The following is a 19,310-nucleotide window of genomic DNA, read 5'->3' as shown; positions in this document are numbered from 1 at the left end:
TACTGTTTTATAAAACATATTGGTTATATAAAAAGATTCACTGCAAGAAGTTTTAAAATGATTAGATCCTTTAGGACTTTATTAACAACTTAATTGTAAAAAAATCTAACTACAAAGTATTTCAGGAATCATCTATTCTGTAAAAGCAGCAATAAGCTACATTTATTGTGTAATTATAGTGTTTAACACTTCTCATTGGTGAAAACTCTGGTCATTTAACAATATCTACTGAACTCAATACCTTTAAGTGCAAGAGTGACAACCTTTGAATGCAGAATTTCTGGCATTTTTTTAGCAACAACTTCATTACTCAATAATTGTACTTTTGATTTCTAATTCTATGGCAAAAGTATGAGCCAAGAATCGTCCCTGTCTAAAGCTCAGAGCCTCTAGAAATGGCCTCAACAAAGACATTCTTTCTTTCATTCTGGCAATTCACATCTGCACCGAGATTCAAGGGATTCCTCATAAATTCCTGAGTATATGTGTGTATGTATGGGTGTGTATGTGTGAACATGTGTGCTGGAGGACGGGGGAATTTACCAATCTCATACTGTTTTCCTACTCAAGTTTTTCAAAATATGCTCATAGACATCAGCTTTTTGTGTAGAGACAATGCCCATTGTCAGCAGAGAACAGAGCTCTCACTGCAGTAGGCAGACTTGGTCTTCAGGAAGTAGGAGAAAGGAAATGCAAGGGTGCGATAGAACCTTGCCTCAAGGCAAGCTCCGGCAGCTGTTGAGGAGCTTTTTAAAAATGTTATGGCAAATTGGCATCTCATTTTGAATTGATAGGAAATTGATTATCCAAAAGTCAGTTGGGAAAGCAGCACCAGGAAATGAGTCTTATTCTTTGGGAATTTAGTTTTAGAGGCGAGCAGGGTGTGCACAGTCTAATTTACAATGCTAGCCCTAAATATGTCATGATGATTTCTAGTAAGAGTCCCGAAGCAATTTCTGTCAAGGCTCAAAGAGAGGAAAGCAAAGACCACAAGATGCCCAAGGCTGATCGGATCCTTGCACCCACTGAAATTGGAATGATGTACTTTTAAAATATTTCTGAGGGCATACCCAGTTTCTAAATTAATTTCTTGTTGGAATTGAAAGCTGTTTTTCAAAATCTGTATTGCTCTCAGTGACTATTTCTGAACTTACCATTGAGTATTTTGTAACTTCCATTTATGAAAACGGTAACATTTCAAGTTAACAAAAATCTTTAAGAGAATGATGACATACCATGATAAATTTCTGAAAATCTCCCCAAGTCAAAAAGACTCAAGTGCTATCAGAGATGCCCTCTCAAGGAAAACAAGGTAATAACATCTAACATCTAACATTTTAAGTGTTTTCTAGACAGAGGCAGTAAATAATACCTGTACAATTGTCTATAAACTTCATGACTCTTTGAGGTGAGACAATATCTTTCCCATTTGACAGATAAGGAAACTGAGGCTTAAACAAATGAAGTAACTTTCCTAAGACTGTATTTCTGTAAGTGGGAGAAGTGAACTGGCATTAGATCTCGTTTGACTCATCGTTCTTTCCTATACCAGTTGGGTGAATGCGCCATATAGCAGCTGAGGTAGGCAGAGAATAATCCTCTAAAGATGTCCACATCCTAATCCTTAAAACCTAGGAACATGGTACCTACCCAGCAAAGGGACTTTAGAAGTGTGATTATATTCTAGATCTTTAAATGGAAAGATTAGCCTGGATTATGAAGGTGGGTTTAATGTAATCACAAGGATCCTTATGCATTAAAGACAGAGGCAAAAGTGTGAGAAGATACGTCCTGGAGAGATTAGCACAGTGATCAATTACAGGCAGCCACCTGAAGCTGAAAAACACAAGAAATGACTTCTTCCCTAGAGCCTCCAGATGTATAACATAGCCCTGCCTAACCTGTGCTTTTAGCTAAGATCTATTTTGAACTTCAACTGTACCAGTAGCAGTTATGATGCATGTGTATTTTATTTCCCATGCCACCAAGCAATTCTCCAACACCTGCTGGGCATCCTACAATTCAACTCAACTCTAACACTATCTGAAAATAGCATCGGTTTCCAGAAGTTAAGGGCTCAGTTCTATAAGAGTGCACCCATGCCCCCAACTTTAGATGCCAAATAAGATTGGGTTGTCTGTGCTTCTGACTGACCAGCTACAGATTGGAGGTTCCAACAATCCCCTGCTTGGGTTCAGTGAACTTGCTAGAGTGGCTCACAGAACTCAGAGAAACAGTTTACTTACTAGATTATGGGTTTATTATGGAAGGATATATCTCAGGAACAGCCAGATAGAAGAGATGTGTAGGGCAAGGATGTGTGGAGGGAAGACATGGAGCTTCCATGCCTTCTCTGGGCACATCATTCTCCCCAAAGCTTTGTCTTCACTAACCTGGAAGCTCTCAGAATCCTATCCTTCTGAGGTTTTATGGAGGCTTCACGACAGAGGCATGATTGATTAAATTATTGGCTATTGGTGATTGAATTCAATCTCTAGCTCTTCTCTCCTCAGAGGTCTGGGTGCAGGGAGGTGGGAGTGAAAGTTTCAACAGCTGGTTCCCTGGGCAACAGCACCCTCCTCCCTTAAGTGCCTTCCAAAAGTCCCCTCATTAACAAAAGATATCTTTCCTAAGGAAATTCTAAGTGTTTTAGGAGTCCTGTGCCAAAGAATGTATATTATATATTAAAATGTAATAACTTATAACTTCACAAATGTAAGGTAATAAAGTTGTACTATTTCAAATTTTGTGATAATTTGTTATACCAGAGAAAGGAAACTAACACATAGGCTAAAGAGAACAACTATCTGCTCATGATTAATTCAGAACCTGAGTCAATGTCTAGAAACACACAAACTTGAACTTTTTTTGGACTGACCCACAACATGAGGTATAAAGAGATATTAAGACATTATGAGCTGTGAAGACCTCAGTTCTAGGGTGCTCCCAAACAGGATGATGTTGGGCATCCCTCTGCTAAAGTAACTAAAGCCTTAGTTTTCAGAGACTGGTGGTAACCTCCAGTAACTTCTACTTCATTCTTTAGGAAGCCCATTCATGGAAACCATAAATTCATTCATGGTTTCCATGAATGGGCTTCCTAAAAGGAACTACAATGACAATGTAATGTCAATTTTTGGAAAGGCTGCACTAAACAATTTTAACCATGCACAACCCAAGAGCCTGCTGTAGACTCTCAGTGACAGGGGGTTCACAATTCATGTCTCAGGCACCAGCTCCCAAAGACTGAAGATGCTGAACCAGTGAAGTTGCTCAGTCATGTCCGACTCTTTGTGATCCCATGGACTGTAGCCTACCAAGCTCCTCCATCCATGGAATGTTCCAGGCAAGAGTACTGGAGTGCTGGGGAGCCACTAAATATCAGGGAGCAGAAGGGCCCCTTGACATGGGATATTAATTCATCACCTAAGTGTTTTTTGGATAATGTATTATGTGAACAAGACAGACAAGGTCCCTGTCCACACAGAGTTTATGTTCAGACACAGGAGGCAGCAAATAAAGCACTATAGGAATACATACATCACTGTAATCATGCTAAATGCTGCGACGAAGACAGTGATGGGCCAATCCTAGTCTGGAGACCCAGGATAAGTCACTTAGCCCTTTGGGGAAGACTAGGAACTAATTTCAAACCATTTTCAAAAACACTGAAAACCAGATGAGATCTTAGTATATAATGTGAAACTCCAACAGTTTGGCCACCTGAAGCAAAGAGCCAACTCATTACAAAAGATCCTGATGCTGGGAAAGATAGAAGGCAGGAGGAGAAGGGGCTGACAGAGGATGAGACGGTTGGATGGCATCACCGACTCAATGGACATGAGTTTGAGCAAACTGTGGGAGATGGTGAAGGACAGGGAAGCCTGCCGTGCTGCAGTCCATGGGGTTGCAAAGAGTCAGACATGACTGAGCGACTGAATAAGAACAAATAGAGTAAAAGCAAAGTTGTAAAGTCATTTTAAAATATGACCATGTGAACATACAGGACTATTATTTTAGAAGACATGTTTCTGCTTAAAAACATTCAGTGGTTTCCCTTAGCCCTGGGATAATGTGTAAACTCCTTGACATGGCCCAGAAGTCCTCTGAGATCTGTGTCCTGCTTCCTTCCATAGCCCGCCTTTGTCACACCCACTGCTCGTATCCGTATCGTTCTCTTGGTGGATTCCTGTTCTTCCTTCCCAAGTCCCAGGCTTAGCCGCAGCTGCTCCCAGAAGTCCTTTGATGTCGAGTCAGGGTCAGGCCCCTGCCCTGTGTGCTCATGGCTCCTTTTATGTTCCCTCTACCTGCACCTGCCACTGGCGCTATCAACTCATTTAATGACTTGGGAAATGGTGATGCCTCTAGAACAAGAATTCTTTGAGGGCAGCGTTCGCTTCTCATTCACTGGGGAGGTACATGCGTACGCAACCTAGGTAAATGGAATATGACGGGAAGAAAGGAGAAACGACTCTGGGGACCTCAGCATGAATGACAGAGGTATCTGCCCACTGGCCTGAACTCTGTATTAAAGATAAGAAAGGGAAAATTGCACCTAAGCATGTGCCTCTAGCATCGTGCTACCCACGGCAAGCCCTCTACTTGCCATGTGGTCTAACTGGAAGAATTGATATAATGTGTCAACACAACATTGTAAAGCAATTATCCTCCAATTAAAAACAACAACAACAAAGCTGCAGCAGAAGCTAGGCCAGCCTGGAGTCAGTGGAGCTATAACTCAGCCCCCTGCTCCCGAAGCCTTGTGCTCTGGGGCAAGACTGTTTGCTTTGAGGAAGTGGCGTCTCTTTGTTATGAAGATAATACCCACATTGCTAAGAAGTCTTACCTGAATCCCTGTTGCTGGGCTATAGGGACACAGACCGACAGGCACCTTTTTTAACTCTGGTGCTCAGTGGAGTATCCTTCCTGTAATTCATCTACCCTTAAGATGGTACCTTTTGATTTGATACAATGGCCAGATCCAGTCTGGCCTATAGACTGAGAATCTGTGCAAGTTACCATCTCAGTGGACTTCAGCTTCCTCAGTAGCTATAACTCATGGGGGTCTTTCAAAGCTTTTGTTAGATGGTCCAAAGAGATACTCAGCACATAGAAAGTGTTCAAATCTTGTAGCAAAGAGTTTAAAACATTCAGGACCCCACAACACCATTCTGTATGTTAAAAAAAAAAAAAAGTGTTGGGAATGCTGCTCTTTCCAAAAACCTTGTAGAAGGCACCAGAAGTTTTGGAGACGCCTCAGTTGCCTATCCTGTTTACATTTCTTGTACATTAGTCCCTTCTAGGCCTACTAGTAAAACTGCAGGATGCTGATTTCCTTACACATAATGTAATTCTCACAATGGATATTTAAAATTATGGCCAAATCTCCCACATGAAGGTGGTCTGGCAGCCATAACTTTTTTCTTCTGTACATAAATGACTATTAACTTGCTGGCGTTCTGCAGACAGGTTTTGATGAACTATGATATTTTGCTTAAAACCATTCCAAGAATAATGTCAGACTTTGTAATTGCCTTACCCATGACCACCAGCAAGCAAAATTCACCTCAACAGCACAGCTTATATTAGAAGGAATCAAACGACAACCAGACAGAACTGTGAATTTAAGAACACAGGGCAGATAGCTCCTTTTCTGCAAGGTTTTGGAGTATATTCAGAAATGGCACAGAGCTCAGACTATAAATATATGCATCAATTTCTACAAGCAGAGAAATGCTCTGAGCATGGCTTTTATAGGCTCTTTCAGATTTAAGGAAAAAAACAACAAAACTTGGCAGATGGCTTAACATGAAAACAAAATAATAATCAAAATTCAGTCACAGTGGCCATAAAGTATTTCAATTTGTAGTTGGGTGCTGTTTAGAACAAATGTTCCCAAATACCAGACTCTGCTAAAATGTTCACTCATTCAGAGCAAGATCAGATACCTTTATATATGTAACAAGTACATATACACATTTGTTTTTACGTATGTGTCAGGGCTAGATTGCCAATAAGTTTTACTGAGGAAAAGTTGTTGGTTATTCTGATATCATGTCTTTCACCTTTGATGTTAAAATGTTCTTTTATGTAATGATTTCCATAAGGAAATGATAGTTGTCAATCTGCGAAAAGTTTAACAATTGGAACCCTCTAAATCTCAGGGTTTTGTTTTTTTTTTTTGAAATGTGAATGCTACATAAAATCCAAAGGCACCAGAACCAAAGACTGACTGTAGTTTCTATTTTCCAGGCCACTGGTTTGCTCTGACATAGACAAAGCTGACATACCCTCTGTCAAAGAATGGGGGTGGGGAAAAGGGGAGGGTGCCTATATCCTCCCCATGTTCTCAGACACAATCTCAAGGCAAACAGGTTTGCAGAGAGAGCCACAGCCCACCATGAAATCCACTGAGAAGGGTTATAAGGAAATATGAAAGATTTTTTTTAAAAAAGCAGGCTCATTATGAAATGTATAGTTCCAATGAGACTTTTACTCAAGATCAGATACTCTGCATCATTTTCTACCATTTTGAATAAATGGATTTTCTCATACATATTCAAAGAACAGCTCTCATGCTAAACAACCTTGGGTGACATTGCTTTTCCTATATAGGCCTTTCTGTCCTCAACCGTAAAACAAGGGTTGAACTCAGCTGCCAGTGTATCTCCCAAGACTAACAAATACTACTCTACTCCTCAGAACAGCTTGTTCAGTGGGGAGATTTGAATGGAGGATGGTGATATTAATGACTGCCAGCAGTTGTATTAAGTGCCATATGCACCAAACTTGAAGACCTATTTTCACCTATTTTCAATTTTTCTTTTCTCCTGCTTCTTAAAATTCTTTAATCATGTTATTCTCCTACTCAGAGCCCTCCATGGCTCTTCATTATTGCATCAGGGGCCAGGCACTCAAGTGGTTGCCAGGTCAGGCAGATGTTGAGGATGAGGAAGAGCCTGCAGGGCCACAGGAGCAAACTGAGAAAGAAGGGACAGCAGCCACTCGATTCCAGCACCTTCCCACCTGGAAGGCCACAAGCTGCTATGTCTTTAGAGCCAAGACAGAACTCTGACTTCTGGGTATATAATCTCTAGAGTTTACATGGGGCAACTACATTTGCTTCCCAGGTGACTCAGTGGTAAAGAATTCACCTGCCAAGTAGGAGATTTGGGTTCACTCCCTGGATCGAGAAGATCCCTTGGAGAAGGAAATGGCAACCTACTCCAGTGTTCTTGCCTGAGAAATCCTATGGACAGGGAAGCCTGGCGGGCTACAGTCCACAGGCTTGCAAAGAGTTGGACGCGACTGAGCAACTAAGCAGTAGCAGCAACTATGTTTAAAATTTTTAACCTGATGGCCACATAAGGATTCCAACTCTCAAGAAGACTGCTTATTTATTTCCAATTTCTGACACAAAGGGTAAACATTCTGATCAAGACTCTGTCATATAACCTTGACTTCTGCTGCTGCTGCTAAGTCGCTTCAGTGTGTCCAACTCTGCGACCCCATAGACGGCAGCCCACCAGGCTCCCCCATCCCTGGGATTCTCCAGGCAAGAACACTGGAGTGGGCTGCCATTTCCTTCTTTAATGCATGAAAGTGAAAAGTGCAAGTGAAGTCGCTCAGTCACGTCCGACTCTTAGCGACCCCATGGACTGCAGCCCACCTGGCTCCTCCATCCATGGGATTTTCCAGGCAAGAGTGCTGGAGTGGGGTGCCATTGCCTTCTCCTAACCTGACTTCTACTGGGCCCCAACATTCTCTTCATTGTGTTCTTGGAACGAGCAAGTGAGTTCAACACTTCTGACAGACAAGGAAAGGCACAGAGGCTTTGAAGACCGACTGCCGTGAAAGTTTTGATTCTGTGATTTGCTGCTGCTGATGCTAAGTTGCTTCAGTTGTGTCCGACTCTGTGCGACTCCATAGATGGCAGCCCACCAGGCTCCCCCGTCCCTGGGATTCTCCAGGCAAGAATACTGGAGTGGGTTGCCATTTCCTTCTCCAATGCATGAAAGTGAAAAGTGAAAGTGAAGTCTCTCAGGCGTGTCCGACTCCTAGCGACCCCATGGACTGCAGCCCACCAGGCTCCTCCGCCCATGGGATTTTTCAGGCAAGAGTACTGGAGTGGGGTGCCACTGTCATTTGTTACCTTGTGAAAAATAACAACCTATTTTGAACCTCAGTTTCCTCTAGTTTTAAAATAAAGTCACCAATTCTTACACTTCCCTATTCCTTCCAGACTAGGAGTATCTTTGGATACATCTCAGTCCTGTACTCAGCTGGTAAAGATCTGCCTGCAGTGTGGGAGACCTGGGTTCGATCCCTGGGTTGGGAAGATCCCCTGGAGAAGGGAAAGGCTACCCACTCCAGTATTCTGACCAGGAGAATTCCATGGACTGTATAGTCCATGGGGTCGCAGAGAGTCAGATATGACTGAGTGAGTTTCACTTTCAGTCCTGTATTCTCTGCACCCATTCTCCTGGATTTTGTCAAAATGTTAAGGCCTGACTATCCCACTTTCTTAGGCAGTCCTTGCAAACCAGCTAAATGTGGAGTGACTTCTCAGCCTTATCCTCCACGGATACTCAGTTTTGCCACCACTCTCTCCCCTAAATTTTTTTGTCTGTTGTTCCTTTGTCTCATTCTGGATTTAAGAGAGGGTGCTGAAAATAACACCCATTCTCAAATTAAAACCTCAGAAAGATTGAAATTATTTGAAAAGAGGACATGCTCAGAAATCCTATAGGTTTCAAAGTTTGATCAGTCCTAAGCATCATCCCTGGTGGCTTCCCTGGTGGCTCAGACAGTAAAGCGTCTGTCTACAATGCAGGAGACCCGGGTTCCATCCCTGGGTTGGGAAGATCCCCTGGAGAAGGAAATGGCAATCCACTCCAGGACTACTGCCTGGAAAATCCCATGCACAGAGGAGCCTGGTGGGCTACAGCCCATGGAGTCGCAAAGAGTCGGACACCACTGAGTGACAACTTCACTTTCAAGCATCATCCTGTAAAACACCATACACTCCCACTGCAGTGATATAAACTTCCACTCAGGGTAATTCAGAGATTGGGAAGAGAGGTATCTTTTTAACAGCTGACTTTTTCAAGGACCAAATTTCAATAGCCACAGCTAGGAACCTCTTCTGCCCTGCTGCTTGAACATCGATAGTATCAATAATAATTGGAATGTTTGTCACAGCGACTTCCTCTTGTCCTCCAAACACGGTCCTAGTTCAGAGCTGCTAATAAGATTCTGTCTCCTCTTGCTCTGGGCTGTGTCCAGACTTGATGGTGAAATGCTTTGGCTACACTGAGGTATGGTGGAAGCCCCAGCAGTGTTTTTTGTCAAAGCCTTGTTTTAGTGATAAACCCTGCTCTCCAAGGAGATAAGCAATGCTCTTCTGCAGCAATCCATTTCAATATCTGTCCAGCACAGGTTTCTCTGGAGATTTATTTGCACTAAGTTCCCATGATGTCACACAGAGGTGGTGATCTGGAAACAGAATGAGAGAGGCGTGTCTGGGGAATCATCCTGATGACTGATTGGTCAAAGAGGGTGGTAAAGGAGGATGCGATACCAATGAGCCTTTCTACTTGGGATAAATGATGGTGTCAACGGTTTGTAATCTGAAGCTTATAAAACAAGCCACACAAATTGGCAGTCACACACAATGTGCCTGGATTTTGGAAGGAACAAACACAAATGTCCAGAGTATAGAACATTGTTATGTGTGTGTAGAGAGAACTGTCTGTGAAGATTTTAAAACTGTTGTGTGGGCAGAAAGCAGTTTGAAGAATGAGGTGAATGTTGTCCAGCTGACAGTAACTCAAGATGACGGAGCCGAGGGCAGGGTGGAAGAGGCAGCCAAGGAATACACCTTCTCGACACTGCTAAACAAGCCACATCACCAGTTCAGAGCCTCCACCACAGACCAAGTCCAACACCAAGGCAGTCTTTAAGTCCTCATACTCTTAACATGCATACATTCAAGATTTGTTTAGGGGCCTCCCTTTTACCTTTAAACTGCTCCTGACAGTTATTTTTCCTGGACAAAAATGTTTGGGGGTAGACATTACACTGATTTCCCCAAAGTTTTGCAGGTTTCTAGAACAGTGATTAGCAACACTTGAAGAGGTAATCAGTGAAAAACAAAATACAAGAGTCATGATTCCAAGTGAAGTTCCATAACACCTCTTTTGAAGGGTCATGAGAAGGCAGAGGTTATTCCCTTCACCTGTGGATGCAGGTACCTCTACTTAACCTCCTGGGCCTTCAGCAACTCATCAGTTTCACCTACTTCCCCATCATCCTGGCCCTGAAGAAATTGAGGAGCAGCCCCTTCCCTGTGCTTAAGGGCCAATTTGAGCAGACGGTCATGGAAGGCTCATCTCACAGTGTGGTAGCCCCGTGAGAAAGAGCTTCCTCCAGGCCCAGACACAGCAAGAAAGAAAAGGAAAGTTGGAGACTCCTAAATTCTGTATTACGGAGTGAGTCCAGACTTGTGAAATTTCATCAAGATGAGAACTACATAATTTCTCATACAAGCCAAAAATAGAGTATTCAGGAAGCCCTGCCCTGTGAGCAAATCATAGTAAAAGTCAAAGGTGGTTAGTAACACTGCAGACACTCAGGACTTCACTCATTCAGACACTGGAATGTGGTCCTCCACTTGCCAATGACCTGCCTCACAAGGGGGGATAGAGGAGCCAGGGGAGGGAGGGGAGATAGATGCCATCTTAAAGGACTTGTTAACTACCTACCACTCAAATAAAAGCCCAGGTCCCCCTTCTGGGGCCTCCCAATCCCCTTCTATCCTCCTCCCCAGACCCCTCTCCCCCCAGCTCGCTCCCGCCACAATGGCTCTTCACTGTTCTCTGAACATGGCAAGATTTTTCCTTTGCCTGGAACACTCTTCTTGCAAAGATCCATGTGACTCCCTTTCTGTCTGGTTTTCCCACACCTAACCTGCCTTTCCCTCTTCTTCATTTTGCTTCACTATCTGTTATTCTATCCATTCAATTGCTACCTTGTCCATTGTGCCTCTTCTGACTGAGTGTCAGCTTTTGGAGGGAAGACACATGTGCTAAATGCCCAGTGACTACAATGGTGCCCGGTAAGCGCTAGGTGCTCCAATATACGTTTGTTCCATAAACACATGTGTGAAAGGGTGGAGGAGGCATCAATGTATATGGACCATATTAAGCTCCCCTGCAAGAATGTTTTCTGGGATGCAAGTTCATATTTTGCTCTTAGAACTGATAAAATCATGACTTCATAGAAATGATGGTTCTACTCATTTCAAGACTGAAAACATGTGCAAGAGACTTGGGGAACAAAATGGCCCAAGGATCAACACAAGGTCCTTCAAGAACCCAGGGCCAAGAGCATTCCTCATGACATGTATCTGCATCTTTTCAGTCTGACTATACAGATCACATAACACCTTTCTCTTAATTGCCAGGGAAACAATGTAGTAACACTGTTGTTACTAATACAGGGAAACCACGTGCACAGTTATTCTAATTAAAAGTATCTGTGCTTTTTGTAAGTTTTATAATCTTCACTTGCTCTTACACTTTATATTGGTAAGAAAACATGTATGCTATCTTCTTGCTCCGTACTATGTTGCATGGAATTAGAAGAAATGTTATTTTGCTGTCTCCCAGGAGACCTTCTGGTTCTTAAAATTGCTTCTGAGTCCTCTGAAATGGAGGGAAATAAAAAATCAGGCCAAATATCACTGTACTCGAATAAACCAAGAGAAGAGTCATTTCTCAGAGGGTGGGCAGAGAGAGAGAGGCACACTGAGATGGGGAGGGAGAAATGGGAAATTAAAAGAGGATGACCCTGACGGAAGAGGGAAGAAATACTGTGCTCTCTTGCCTCCAAACTAACCTAAAGGTATTCTGGAATCTCAATTACTCCACTGAGAACAGCATTCAGGCTGGCCTCTGGCCAAGTGGGTTTAGTGGGAAAAGTATTAACGCCTGCAAGGTGGTCCCACAGCAAGGTCCCTGAGGACAGAGGTTCCAGTATAGCTGGGGAAAAGCTGGAGGAACAGGCTGATTCCAGCACCGTGGCGTCTGCTGCTAAGTGACAAGGCACTATATCATATAACAAACTGCAGCTTTAGAATGGGAGACGGTGAAGGAATGATTGAAACCCCTGTGTCCCACAGATGGACGCAAAATGAGTGAGCAGGGCTGTCCTGGAAGAACATAATCTACATACCAGAACAGGCAGGGGTTTGTTTAGGTCTAAGCCATGGCAACAAATTCTAGCTTTGCAGCCCCCAGAGCAGCTGTACTGAGGGGCCTTGGGCCAGGCCGGCAATGGCGGGCCTAGACTCCCTCCTCTGGGCTCTGTTGTATTATATCTTCAAACAGCACCTAAGTGTTAAACCTTCAGTTCATTTGCACAGCACAGCTAAGAAAACAGAGCAACTCCCAGACCTCCCTGAGCGGCTGCAGACAATCTTTCCTCCGCACCCCCCACCCCCAGACCAAGTAGTTTTCAATAGTTTGAAAATAAAAAAAAAACAGTAACAACAACAAACAACGCTGGTTGTTAGTTTGGGGGAGAGGGAAGCACTGAAGACACGAATCATGATTAAAAACAAACTACTCTTTAGAAGTCAGAGTCATTGCAGATAATGTGAATGGATGTGTATCAACCAGAACAAATCCGCAATCCTCGCAGGTGCTTGAATGTTGCAACAAAAGAAATTTAGGAGACCTTCTGGTTAACTGACTTACAAACCCTGTTCCTGAAAACATGAGGAGCCCCGAGTTTCTTTGGTGGTTTTGTGAATTAAAAGTATCTTTTACTAAAAAAAAAAAAAGAAGAAAGAAAGAAAAACTAAGAAATTAACGTGAGAAATGCTTACCTGTGGGCTATTCTACGTGTAAGCTTCTGAAGTTGGTTCAGAGGAGCTACTAAAACGATAAAAAATGTAGGAGCCACTGACCCAGTTAATTCTTATAGAGAAGGACAGTCTAGTCAGGATTTGGACTCAGGCCAATTTCCAGCATCAGAGAAAGAGTAATCAACCAGACCAAACACCCAAATGCATTACACCTGGCTCCCTGCGTGCTCTTTTATTACCCCACTCCCTCACCTCCCATGAAGTTTATCTTTAAAGGTTAGGAAAATTAACACTCCCGATATGGAATGATGGGAGAAACCTCTACCATTTGAGATTTAATTTAACTCCTCACTTACTCGCCGGGCTGCACACTCACTGGGGCATTAAAGTGTTCTGTTTCGGCCAAAAGCCAGGTGTGCGAAGGATCTGTTGTCTCTGCCCTGCTTTCCACAAGTGCCGTAAAATCCTGCGAAGAAAAAAGGGTAAAAGAAACTTGCAGGATTCCCAGAGTAGGGCATAATTTCCTAACATATCTAATTTTCAGAAACTGAAGTGGGTGTCTCTGGTCTTAGACACAAGAGGAAGAAAAAAAACGCTGGTTTCTACCTGTATTTTCTTAAGGTCCCTCACCTTCAGAGAGGTCGAAGCGAGAGAACACCTCCTTCCAGCGTGGTCTGGGGGCCAGCAATACCGTCAGAGCCGCTCAGAAATGCGAGGTTATTGACTCCATCCCAGTCTTACCCAATCAGAATCTCTGAGGGCGGGCTCAGGCACAAGGTCCTCGGGGTATTTGCATATTAACGCGAGAAGCGTGGGTCCGAGATCTAGAACAGGTGCTACTCATAGATTGGTCTTCAAGTGGTAAGAATCAGCTTAATCTGGAACTTGGTAGAAATAAAGATATTCACCAGCTCCAGAGCTGAGTCAGAAACTCCAGGAGTCAGACCCTCCAGAAGATTCTAATATGCACAGAATTTTGAGAACTCCTGGTTTAAAATGTGAAGGCAAGCATGACTAAGGGTTCAGTTCAGTTCAGTCACTCAGTCGTGTCCGACTCTTTGCAACCCCATGGACTGCAGCAGGCCAGGCTTCCCTGTTCATCACCAACTCCTGGAGTTTACTCAAACTCATGTCCACTGAGTCAGTGATGCCATCCAACCATCTCATCATCTATTGTCCTCTTCTCCTCCCGCCTTCAATCTTTCCCAAAATCAGAGTCTTTTCAAATGAGTCAGTTCTTTGTGTCTGATGACCAAAGTATTGGAGTTTCAGCTTTAACATCAGCCCTTCCAATGAATATTCGGGACTGATTTCCTTTAGTATGGACTGGTTGGATCTCCTTGCAGTCCAAGGGACTCTCAAGAGTCTTCTCCAACACCACAGTTCAAAAGCATCAATTCTTCTGCGCTCAGCCTTCTTCACAGTCCAACTCTCCCATCCATACATGACCACAGGAAAAACCATAGCCTTGACTAGACGAACCTTTGTTGGCAAAGTAATGTCTCTGCTTTTGAATATGCTATCTAGGTTGCTCATAACTTTCCTTCCAAGGAGTAAGTGTCTTTTAATTTCATGGCTGAAGTCACCATCTGCAGTGATTTTGGAGCCCAAGAAAATGAGGTCTGACACTGTTTCCACTGTTTCTCCATCTATTTCCCATGAAGTGATGGGACCAGATGTCATGATCTTCGTTTTCTGAATGTTAAGCTTTAAGCCAACTTTTTCACTCTCCACTTTCACTTTTATCAAGAGGCTTTTGAGTTCCTCTTCACTTCCTGCCATAAGGGTGGTGTTATCTGCATATCTGAGGTGATTGATATTTCTCCCAGCAATCTTGATTCCAATTGTGTTTCTTCCAGTCCAGAGTTTCTCATAATGTACTCTGCATATAAGTTAAATAAGCAGGGTGACAATATACAGCCTTGACATAACTCCTTTTCCTATTTGGAACCAGTCTGTTGTTCCATGTCCAGTTCTAACTCTTGCTTCCTGACCTGCATACACATTTCTCAAGAGGCAGGTCATGTGGTCTGGTATTCCCATCTCTTTCAGAATTTTCCACAGTTTATTGTGATCCACACAGTCAAAGGCTCTGGCATAGTCAATAAAGCAGAAATAGATGTTTTTCTGGAACTCTCTTGCTTTTTCCATGATCCAGCAGATGTTGGCAATTTGATCCCTGGTTCCTCTGCATTTTCTAAAATCAGCTTGAACATCTGGAAGTTCACGGTTCACGTATTGCTGAAGCCTGGCTTGGAGAATTTCGAGCATTACTCTACTAGCATGTGAGATGAGTGCAATTGTGCAGTAGTTTGAGCATTCTTTGGCATTGCCTTTCTTTGGGATTGGAATGAAAACTGACCTTTTCCAGTCCTGTGGCCATTGCTGAGTTTTCCAAATTTGTTGGCATATTGAGTGCAGCACTTTCACAGCGTCATCTTTCAGGATTTGAAAGAGCTCAACTGGAGTTCCATCACCTCCACTAGCTTTGTTCATAGTGATGCTTTCTAAGGCCCACTTGACTTCACATTCCAGGATGTCTGGCCCTAGATTAGTGATCACTCCATCGTGATTATCTGGGTCATGAAGATCTTTTTTGTACAGTTCTTCTGTGTATTCTTGCCACCTCTTTTTAATATCTTCTGCTTCTGTTAGGTCCATACCATTTCTGTCCTTTATTGAGCCCATCTTTGCATGAAATGTTCCCTTGGTATCTCTAATTTTCTTGAAGAGACCTCTAGTCTTTCCCATTCTGTTGTTTTCCTTGATTTCTTTGCATTGATCACTAAGGAAGGATTTCTTATCTCTTCTTGCTATTCTTTGGAACTCTGCATTCAGATGCTTATATCTTTCCTTTTCTCCTTTGCCTTTTGCTTCTCTTCTTTTCACAGCTATTTGTAAGGCCTCCCCAGACAGCCATTTTGCTTTTTTGCATTTCTTTTCCATGGGGATGGTCTTGATCCCTGTTTCCTACACAATGTCAAGAACCTCAGTCCATAGTTCATCAGGCACTCTATCTACCAGATCTATGCCCTTAAATCTATTTCTCACTTCCACTGTATAATCATAAGGGATTTGATTTAGGTCATACCTGACTGGTCTAGTGGTTTTCCCTACTTTCTTCAATTTGAGTCTGAATTTGATAAGAAGGAGTACATGATCTGAGCCACAGTCAGCTCCTGGTCTTGTTTTTGTTGACTGTATAGAGCTTCTCCATCTTTGGCTGCAAAGAACATAATCAATCTAGTTTTGGTGTTGATTAAGGGTATTCACCCCAAAAAAGAAAAAAGATGAGCCAGTATTTCCCAAATTGTATTATGTAGGATACATAAAAGTTTTTTTAAGTAAAAGGGTTCATGGTCAAATATATTTAAGTAAAACATAGTTTAAACTATTAATTATTTTTCTTTTTCACAGCAAGATTTTTAAATGTGCATTGTGAGTCTCTGAGATAGTTGATGGCAAGTTTCAAACCTATTTGAGAACAGTTGAGATTTAAGCTATAGTGGTCCATCCAGATATTACAAAATACATCTCATTTTCTGGACAAAGGACTAAAAATGTGAATTTGTATTTTGAGTAATATCGCTTATTGTCTCCTCGAAAAAAAGACTGGATTGTAGCCCTGGTATGTTCATATGTACTATTCCATATGTGTTTCAAGAACTCTCCAAGACATTGGAGAATAATCATTCTCCAAAGGTAGGACACACTAGTGGGGAAAAAATAAAGCATCAGTTCAGTTCAGTTCATTTCAGTCGCTCAGTCGTGTCCGACTCTTTGCGACCCCATGAACTGCAGCATGCCAGGCCTCCCTGTCCATCACCAACTCCTGGAGTTCACTCAAACTCACGTCCATCAAGTCGGCGATGCCATCCAACAATCTCATCCTCTGTCGTCCCCTTCTCCTCCTGCCCCCAATCCCTCCCAGCATCAGAGTCTTTTCCAATGAGTCAACTCTTTGCATGAAGTGGCCAAAGTACTGGAGTTTCAGCTTTAGCATCATTCCTTCCAAAGAACACCCAGGACTGATCTCCTTTAGAATGGACTGGTTGGATCTCCTTGCAGTCCAAGGGGAGTCTTCTCTAACACCACAGTTCAAAAGCATCAATTCTTTGGCACTCAGCTTTCTTCACAGTCCAACTCTCACATCCATACATGACCACCGGAAAAACCATAGCCTTGACTAGACAGACCTTTGTTGACAATGCTTTTGAATATGCTATCTAGGTTGGTTATAACTTTCCTTCCAAGTAGTAAGCATCTTTTAACTTCATGGCTGCAATCACCATCTGCAGTGATTTTGGAGCCCCAAAAAACAAAGTTTGACACTGTTTCCACTGTTTCCCTATCTATTTGCCATGAAGTGATGGGACCGGATGCCATGATCTTCGTTTTCTGAATGTTGAGCTTTAAGCCAACTTTTTCACTCTTCTCTTATAGACTCAACCCAATTCTGTAGCTTTTCCAAGATCATTGATTCCTCAGTGGAGGGAACACCAGTTTAAGAAGTTGGTCTGCTGGCCAGTTGTCCAGAGTGCCCATCCATGAGAAGCTCTGAACATCACTGGAAGCACTGTGAGGGGGAGAAGACTGTGATTTTGGGAGGTGATTTTAGGGGAGAGAACTTCATGGGGTTGAATGAGATACTTTAATAAGTAGCACAGCATCAGGGACTGACTCCTTAGAGAGACTCTGGAACAACACCGGCTAGTCCTGGCTGAAGGCTGCTTTGCTGAGCAGGGTGGGCAAGTGTGGGGCAGAGTTAAGTGGATCAGAGCATCCTAGAAGGTTGATCTCTAGGGATCCTGGACCCACTCTTCTCCCTGAACAAAGTACTCAACCTTCCCTCCACATAAATATTGGATAAAAGTTTAAAAAGCAATACTGTTGATTTATCCAAATTATTAGCCTGCCTCTGGCAATCCTACAAATAAGTTCAATCTGTTCTGTATTTAGTCGTTCTGTCTTGTCTGACTCTTTGTGACCCTATGGACTATAGCTCACCAGGCTCCTCTGTCCATGGAATTCTCCAGGCAAGAACACTGGAGTGGGTTGCCATGCCCTCCTTCGGGGGATCATCCTGACCCAGGAATCAAACCCAGATCTCTCACATTGCAGGTGGATTCTTTACCATCTAAGCCACCAGGGAAGCCCTAAGTTTAGCCCGGGGTAATAAAAATTCAGCTCAGAGAGACTTATCAAATGCCAGCACCTACAATATTCCTCCTAAACAAAGTTCCCTCTCTTTAAATGCTCGATTCAAATATTTATGGATAACTACTGTGTTCAGTGTAACTGCTTCTCTTTGACAACAGCTAAAGTTGGTCTTGATATAAACCAAACTGTGTTCTTGCTCCTATTCCACTGGCTTCTCATCAAATTAGTGTGAGAATGAAATTTATTAGTTTAAGAGTAAACTTCATGACAATCCTTTCAAAGGATTCTTTAGTCATTTTTTTTTCCTTCTTTTCTTCTTTTCAAAACATTTTGTTATTACCAAGAACTCAAGTACTGTAATCAAGTCAGGGCTCTCATGGAAGCAGAGAGTTAAGTCAAATCACACAGGCTTCTGCATATAATAAATATAATCATTAGACGTCTAAAAGACACTATTTCATGAATGTTATTTTAGTCTGAACCAGTTTAAGAGCCTAAACATTTAAGACTTCAGCCAGAGAAGTCCATTCACATATTTCATAATATGTCTCATTTTGTGAACAAAGGATTAACAGCATGAATGTAAGAAGCAGGTGTGAACACTCTAGATAGGTCAAAACCTTAACACCATCTAGACAAGCCTCTAATTTCTGGGCACAGTACATGGCATGCGTGAATTTTGTTTCAATATGCTTTCCATAGTGATAGCTTAAAGAGTCACATAGCCATATCCTACCCAGTCCTCCATTCCTAGAGGCAGAAGTATTTGCTGATGATTGAAAGGTCATGCAAAACAGATGTGAGGGCAGCTGGATTTTCCAGCTATGCTTCAGTGGACTTAGCAGTGGTGCCTGCCATTACCACATAGCAGAGAGATTTTATTTCAAATGAGAATCTTAGGTAACCTTGTCGGCATAATTGATGTATATGCAGTTTCTCACCAAGTTCTCACCTTTATCACCTTCCATTCTTTACTCTTGGCCTGGAACTAACTTCATCACACTGCAAAGCTAACAAGGAACTGGGTGTCAACCACTCTGACCTGTTTCCCAAGATGTTAAAAATAAGTTATTATTGACCTCTGAGTGTGAAAGTCATGGAAATTGCATTCCCTATAGCCTTCTGATTTGTTTGGTATCACATTGGGTGTTTCCTCCACTTCAGACTAACATAATTTACTCTCATTATTCCTGTGCTTCTCTGAAATGAAGCAGCACACAGAACAGCAAATGGTGCATTGCAGAGGGGGCTACTGCATCACAGATACCCTTGAAGAACAGAT

At 42.6% G+C, this 19,310-nt stretch overlaps 1 protein-coding gene across 50 annotated transcripts in view; it reads right to left on the bottom strand.

Annotated features, from left to right (window-relative positions):
• The window catches only part of BMPR1B (bone morphogenetic protein receptor type 1B), a 531,330-nt gene extending 517,613 nt beyond the window's left edge, over positions 1-13,717 (bottom strand). For 8 of the 50 annotated variants that reach the window (XM_055587711.1, XM_055587713.1, XM_055587708.1 and 5 more), the window contains exons 1-2: positions 13,499-13,717; positions 13,225-13,334 (exon numbers count right to left, since the gene is read on the bottom strand). The gene's annotated coding sequence lies outside the window, so the exon portion shown is untranslated. Of the gene's footprint in view, positions 1-13,224; positions 13,335-13,474 lie in introns of all 50 variants that reach the window. The other 42 variants (XM_055587715.1, XM_055587720.1, XM_055587722.1 and 39 more) reach the window with 15 other exon arrangements.
• Positions 13,718-19,310: the final 5,593 nt, after the last annotated feature.

This window comes from Bubalus kerabau, chromosome 7 (genome assembly GCF_029407905.1).
Source record: "Bubalus kerabau isolate K-KA32 ecotype Philippines breed swamp buffalo chromosome 7, PCC_UOA_SB_1v2, whole genome shotgun sequence".
Lineage (NCBI taxonomy): Eukaryota > Metazoa > Chordata > Mammalia > Artiodactyla > Bovidae > Bubalus > Bubalus kerabau.
This window is presented reverse-complemented; position numbering and strand designations above follow the sequence as displayed.